Source organism: Hibiscus syriacus, unplaced genomic scaffold (assembly GCF_006381635.1).
Source record: "Hibiscus syriacus cultivar Baekdansim isolate YM2019G1 unplaced genomic scaffold, ASM638163v2 tig00110528_pilon, whole genome shotgun sequence".
Taxonomy (NCBI): Eukaryota; Viridiplantae; Streptophyta; class Magnoliopsida; order Malvales; family Malvaceae; genus Hibiscus; species Hibiscus syriacus.
In genome coordinates this window covers 1-6787 of record NW_024062770.1, presented here as the reverse complement: position 1 = coordinate 6787, position 6787 = coordinate 1, and the positions used below count along the sequence as shown (strand labels likewise).

The following is a 6787-nucleotide window of genomic DNA, read 5'->3' as shown; positions in this document are numbered from 1 at the left end:
ATTGTTTTGGTATGACATCATGAGATGATGTGTTCCTGCATGTTTAAATAATTAGAGTTCTTTTATAAATGTAATGCCTCACTAAGTCATGGACTTAGAGTGTGATTGTTTCACACGTAGGTTACAGAAGTGAGAAGAGAAGTTTAGAGGAGCAAGACAGGTCAGATTCTCCTTTCCATAATTCAGATCAGAAATATGTTTAAATTATATGTATTTTATCATATAAATGTAGTTGGCATGTAAGATAAAAGATTTGTGTTGGATACGCTATGATCAATTTGTAAAACCATACGTTTTATACAATAGAAATTATTTGGGTTTTATTGGAAATGCCTAACTGAATTTCATTAGATTTTGACAAAGTAAACGTTTTGAACGGTCAATGTGAAACCTCGGACTCGTATTCGGGTCGGGTACGGGTTTGGGGTGTTACACATTATCTTCGGGTCATAAACCCCATAATTCTGATAGAAACTGATGGTAAAAAAGGCTACCTACTCAGGCAGGGTATGTGAATCAGTTTGGTAAGAGATCAAGAAACGATTCTGATTCTCAAGAATATACTCGATTTAGACCGCTGACATCTACCATTCCAACTGCTAGTGACGGAGATTTAACTAATACTCGAGGAGTACCATAGTGTTCATATTGTCAAAAAAGTAATGTGAAAATGTGTTGGAGGAATATTGGAGCGTGTTTTCGTTGTGGATCTTTGGAGTACCATTTCAAGGAATTTCCTCTTTCGTCTACTAGTTCATATGGTCCTAATCAATCTCAAGCTTCTGTTCAGGCTCCGACTCGAGCTAGGTTATCAGGCTAGACCGACTGGTTTTGGTTCAACTATTAGAGGTATACCGATTTAGAGTAGAGGTTCAGATAGATTTGTAGTGAGGCAACCTGAGTTGGTATATGCTACTAGGAGTATGAGGATCAGGATGATCCAAATGATATTGAAGGTATTTTTTAAGTCGTTCTATTTCCAATTTGGTAACTTTTGAGATTGAAATTTTTTTTAAGGAGGGAATAATTGTAACACTCTAATTAATACCCAATTCTAAACCCTAGAATATGGGGATTTTAACCATAGGTGATTAAATTGAAAAAATTAAAAGTTTTGTGTCAGTTTTCTAAACGTTAGGAGACTTAAGGACTGAATAAATGATTTACCCATTTTATTAAATCAGAAAAACTACCTCCCCTCACTTATAACATGACGCGATGTCCTCCTTGCAATTTTTTCTTTCTTTTGCAACCCACAGAGCATCGCTCACCTTTTTCCACGTTACGCCTCGTCGCCGATTGAAGGAGAAGGTCTCGGTAAGTTGAACGTTGCTCCCTCATCACTCCTTTGCCGCTCTTTTTTTCTTGGTCCTTCGATTATTGTTTTCTCTCGGTGGAATAAATCACGGGCCGTGGTTTCTTCCCTCGCCACTGTTCACAGCGTCTCAGCTACCGTGGTCGTGATGATGCTCGATTGACTTCACACTCATCGAAGAAGGACCTGGTTCTTGACTGGTCGGCCTTGGCAGACCGTGAAAAGCTCACTGCCGCTTCTCTTCTGTCGTTACCCTCACCGTCGCCAGCCAGTGGCTGCTGCCACTGGTTCCCTCGTTGCCCGGTTGTGAGGATTGGTAATTGGTAGTCTTAAACCCCTAAATCGATAACCTTTATATTCAAATCGAAGCCTACTGCCCGATTTCCTCGTATCGAATCGAAAATAATTACAATTGATGTTTAATTGTTTTGTTTATTAAAAAAAATTGAGTTAAGAATTAAATCGGATGCTGAATCTTTAGAGGAGAAATCGAACAAGAACTGGAATTATCGTCCCTTCCAGCGTTACCCGTAGATTTCGAACCGACTCATGTTGCTCGTGTTGACCGTGAATTTTTAGTTGATGTATTTAGTTTATCTCTCGATTACGTTATTAGGATATTAATTTGATTATTAAATTAATTCATTGGAATTGATTCAGGTTGATCTACTCCTCGAGCAGACCGTAATAGACGCTACGACCAAATTTAGTTATTTTGTCAAGGTGTCTTTATTCGGTGCAACATTTATTTTGATTGGTTGCTTGTTTGGTTGATTGGAAAATTAAATTGGAAGCATGTATGACTTTGAAATTGTTTATATTATATTTAATTCCGAAAATGCCATGTGGTGCATGTTGATATGTCGAAATCAGAATATATGTTATACATGTAGAATATGTGATTGTGTTGAATTATCAGAATCAGAATATATGATTCAGAATATTTGATTATGTAATATTTTTCTTTCAGATCGGATCGAAATCGGATATGTATGTCGTTTTGCATGTCATATTAGGTTAGATTTTGATAGGGGAAGTTCAATGCAGTCACATAACAGGCTGAATGTCACTTTCGGATTCTATGACCCTTATCTTGGTGTGGATCCCACTTTCGAATGGTGTGATTGTAATTAGAGTAGTTATAGGGAACATACTCCTCGAATATGTGACAAGTGTATGGCTGCATAATCATTTGCATAATATCAAAATTATGTTTTTCACTATATGACTCGTATTATGATTATTATTGGTTGATTCAGTCTATGTTATGATTTGTGACTATTTCTCTTTTGATACACGTTAAGCTTAATAGCTTACACCCCTATAGTTTTTATTTCAGATACTTAGAATTAGGTGAACCGATACTTGGAGAATCATAACTTTTATTCAGACAAAACTATTATTCGCAATATGTTTTTTTCGATTTTCTTTCACGAGAACTTGTTTATATTTTGGAATTGATATTTGTAAATGGGACTTTGGATATTATTGTTATTATTGATGCATGCACTTTTGGTTTATTTACTATTATATTGAAATTTCTCGAACATTTGTTTTTAATAAAAGTTATAAAGTTTGGATTTGAGAATTGTTTCTTTAATTATAATTTATTTTTTTTCCTTTTGAATCGAATATGATTTACTTGGGAGAAAATTAATTTAAATTATACTCTCCTAATTCAACTTAATTTCTTTTTGATCGGATTTAGGAGTTATATTCTCAATTGTAATCAAAATTATTACAATCTATTAACTTTTCAAAATAAGAATAATATTTAAATAAAAACCGGTCACAAATTAACTTACTGTTAACTCAAAAAGGTTAATAGAGGCAGATGTTTCCCGTGGAGTGGACTGTCCCAGCTGGCATAATGGAGGGAAAAATACATAAATAAAATAGGATAAAGTATATATTTAATACTTGAACTATTATTTTTGCTCTATTTGATAATTAAATTTTATTTTTTTAAATCATATTTACGTTTAGTTTAATTTTATTTTATACCCCACATTAAAAACTTAACATAAAAAATAAAAAAATATCATGTTAGTAGTTCTATTAATTTTCTAATTACGAGGTACCAAATTGAAACCTAAATTAAACATTATATATGATTTTTAAAAAAATAAAGTTTAAATACCAAAGTGAAATAAAAATAATAGTTTAGATACAAAACTTTTTACCCAATAAAATAAAAGACTGCATTCTTTATAGTGGGCTGAGCTGAGCCACCCTGTCTAACCAAAAACTGTAGTGGGTTGAGGAAGCTGTACAAATTGTAAGCCATGCGGATGCTGTACACAAACCTAATAAATAAGGCAGGAGACGTAAAAAGTGGCAGCACATGTGATATGTTTTTCACATTCAATGATCTTACTCAGATTGTTTACATATGCTGAAACACATCAGTATTCACCCATTGCAAACTAATACAAAATAGAGACGCAGAAACAAAGGTTCTATTACTATATCCCAAGTGGCAAGCGGACAGGCCTCGCCCACTCTAGTCGTCAAACTAAGCAAACTAGCGTTCCATTACCGTCTCTTCGAAGTTCCAATCTCTCACAATATCTCTCCTAACAGCCCGACTGCGCACCAGCCGTGGGGGACCTGACATTCCGGCACTGTTCTGAAAACTTGGTTGTGGGGTCACTTTGGAGGTTGATGCTATTGTTGGTCTCGCAGAAGGTAGTGACGAGTTCCTTGCTAGGCAGTGTAACGACTGAACATCTTCCCTCGTTATCTGAACTTGACACGGAGTAACTCCTGAAAGAGTGTGATGGACTTTCCACACTGTGGCATACGAGGCAAGCAAGACTCATCTTTCGGTCTTTGTGGCCCTCAAAACCGGAGTTATGTTTCCGTTTTGCGACACTACAACCACACATAAGATAAATTGTAATTGTACCATAAATTATATCATTTTTTCATCACATATTGTTGAAAACAGAATCCAAGAAGAAGCAGTTGCCGATAAACAGAGGCTGAGTTTTATATGATGCGCAGCAACAGAGAATAATTTTGTGTGGGAAGACTAAAGCGCACATTAATCGAATAAAGAAAATGCATAACTCTTATCACAGTATCCCTTGATGACATTCCCACAATCTCATCAACAAATAGCAAGTTAAACCAGTGAACAGTTGTTCCTTCTTGAATTGAAATTGTAAACAAACCAAAACATTTCTCAATTGTTCACCATCGGGTATTTTAACTACTTATTAAGCTAGGTCATTCCTGAATATAAAGCTACAATTCAACAGTGACTCCCTGTCTGCTATACCAGAGAACCCCTCTCTTTTCACTTTCACAGCCATAGTACCTGTGATGAACCACAGCTCTGAAGATAACAAAATGGCAGAGTCTGAGAAAGGTTTTTCCATTAAGAAACTTGTACTGCTTAGAAGCAGATTGTCAAGCATCAACGAAGATGTTCTGGCCAGGGTAGCCCATCTTCCTTTATTATGCTAATGACTGCAAACAAAGATCTCTCCATGTCCCAACCAACATTAAAAAGAACAAGGTGTACAAGAATCAATCCAAGCTGTACTAAAGAATCGGACAATCAAACTTGTTTCCTCAGTTTCAAGGAAGACAATCGTTGTATTGACCAAATAACTAGTAATTTTTTTCTTTTTTATATGTCCACGTACTTGGTTGTTATAAATTATACTATTACAAAAAGGCATTGAAAAGACGACTCTTATAATGCCTAGAATTACAAGCATGGTGAATATATTAATGGAGATATTTGCGTGATCAATTTCTAACAACCTCACTAGCCCTACGGAAGTTATAATAAAGGAACCCTTGAAAAATTATGCCATTTTTTTTAAAAGGTTATAATAATTGAATCTGGAGCAAAACCTACAATTTGTGTATGATACTAAAGTTCCCAAATGGCAACAAGTAAAATAAAAATTAATGGATAGAACATAGAACAACTATATCTATTATTACAACTAACTGGCAATAGGAACCCGTCCTGGGTTCGAACTACTGTGTCTGTAGGGTATGTGTATCATCAATAGGTTAAGAAAGTTACGAACAGATACTCCCCTTGTTTTCACCCAGAATAATAAAAAAAAAGAACTAATTGCCAATCCAACTATGCTTAAATTTGCCTCATGATCCAAGACAGGGCATGACCAATTCATAAAAGAGAAGCTAATTGTCAAGTAAATCGCATATCTAGAATTCCACAAACGACCCAAAAGCATTAAAAAGAACAAGACATATCAAACCAATTCAATGCCCTCCCTTAGTCATTTTGAAGGATATCAAAAGAGATACGACTAAAAACCCTATCTTAAAAGACTCTCGAATTTGGGGTTCCATCAATTATTGAAAACCACCTTATTTCAGAACAAAAGAAAACAAAACCCACAAATTCCAGAAGCATATGAAGATAATCAACAGAAGCGAAACACAAATTGTGGTAAAAAGACAAAAGGAGAGAAAGTTGAGATCTGAGGAAGCAAAATTACCTGAAACTCTTGGTTTGATTTGAAAAGTTTGGGTGTTGGTCAATGCGAGTGTTGTAGTTAAGTGCGTTTTCCTTGGTTGATTCCTGGGATACTTTAAAGCAAGGATCCGTCCTAGTCCATTTGCAAGTGGGTTATCTTCATCTTAAAATTAATTAATTGATTGATTAAAATATTAAAATTGATTTATAAATATAACAACGTACGTAACAAGTGAAACATAACAATATATCATCTACATATAGTTTTTATTTTACACGCAACTTTTTTCATTAGAGTAAATTATTGAGATTATCATTTTATTTCAATTTAAATTATTAAATTTAAAAAACATATTTTTTATAAATATGAGGTGAATAGATAGTTTATGTTCAAAGTCATACCATAATTTAATAATGAACGTTCGTACTCAATATATGTTATGCTTAAACTCGAAACCTAACAATATATTTAATCATTGAGTTAATAACTTCTTAGTTTGATAATTAGGGCCGTAAAAAGCTGACCCGACCTGTAAAACTGACTGAAACCGACCCGAGTCAAAATTGTTTTTGACCTGCGCTGTGGCGATCCGAAACCAACTCGAGTCAGAACTGGTGTTGACCTGAACCCGAGTTGGACCTGAAATTGTGGATCCGAACCCGACCTGCATCCGACCTGAGAACGACCTGAACCGAATTGAACCGAAAATATGATACCCGAACTGCATCCGACTGATATGAACCCGAACCCGAGATTGACCTAGTAAATAACTGGTATTACCCGACCTGTTTTCAACCTGACATGTTTTAACCTGACCTGTAATGATCCAACTTGTTAATGACCTGATCTGATATTTACCTGACTTTATATTATCATGGGAAATTATAAGATTTTAATAAAATTATGAGTTTTTTAGTTTATGATGTAATTAAAAAATAATAGATTACTTTTTAAATGTTATAATAAATTATTTTGATAATTAATAATAAATAGACCTATTATATAA

The 6787-nt window shown here is 34.6% G+C and overlaps 1 pseudogene; it reads right to left on the bottom strand.

The window, feature by feature from the left end:
* Nucleotides 1-3650: 3650 nt before the first annotated feature.
* Nucleotides 3651-5905, bottom strand: LOC120130174 (annotated as a pseudogene).
* Between the last annotated feature and the right edge of the window lie 882 nt (nucleotides 5906-6787).